Genomic DNA, 1,029 nt, shown 5'->3' on the forward strand with positions numbered 1-1,029 from the left:
CGCCGCCACACAAACTCTGAAGCTGCGGCTGCGTCTCCGAAAGGGTCCAAAACTGTGAGCGTGTGAGCATACGTGCGCTTCAGTACCGCTTTGTATGTTTCACGCAGTGGACTCTCTTCTTTTTCCTGTCGCACACAGATTCACACACACGCTCAGCACGAGACGACTTAAAAAGGATGGCATATAGGAAAAAAAATTCAAAGTATATATAAATATATGTGTATATGAAATGACAAAATGCTCTAGGTTTATTTAAAAGATTTAATGTAGAAAACAAAATGAAATTGTGCGGGGGAGGTCGGGGGTTTTGATGTGAGTATAATTGTTTGTGGTGAAGACTTCAGCTCAAATCTTGCACATAAAAGACTTTAGATATTGTACCTGCGAGTTCCAGATGATTATTTTTGTTTGAATACAGGACTCTTTGCTCTTTCATATTTATTGCGCGTGAGGGGAGCTCTCTCGCTCTGTCTCTCCTCCGCGCGGATGAGCCCTCAGCCGAGAGCTCGCTGTAGACGAACCCCTCCGGTTTACGCCATCAGAAACCCTCGTTTTGTTTTTCATACGCCACAGACAAACACAGATACTACTGGCTTTGGGTTATTATTGCCATTACGGTTATGATAATACTGATATATAATTGACAATATTATTCAATGATTATTATTAAATTTATTTTATTTCAATGATTTTTTTTTTTGTTTTGTTTTGTTCTCGAGACAGGTAGGAAGTTGCGTGTTGGACTGCTTGTAAAAACAGTTCATGAATAAAAATCCTTTTTCCGTGTTGCCTTCTGTCACGTTTGCTTTGTGTTCAGCTCGCAAAGGTTTCAGGACGATTGTACGATGAAGCTGCTGCTCGCCTCCGCAGCAGCACGCAGAGAGAGAATGTGTTCATTTGTTAAAGAGTGGGGCAATTAAAGGCAAACAGGAAGTTCATAAAGCACTAAAGGAAAGGAAATGGAAGGTGTGTGTGTGTGTGTGTGTGTGTGTGTGTGTGTGTTAGAATGCAGAAAATCTTCAGACTTGG

Source organism: Morone saxatilis, unplaced genomic scaffold, assembly GCF_004916995.1.
Source record: "Morone saxatilis isolate NCDOM2014 unplaced genomic scaffold, NCSU_SB_2.0 Contig21, whole genome shotgun sequence".
Lineage (NCBI taxonomy): Eukaryota > Metazoa > Chordata > Actinopteri > Moronidae > Morone > Morone saxatilis.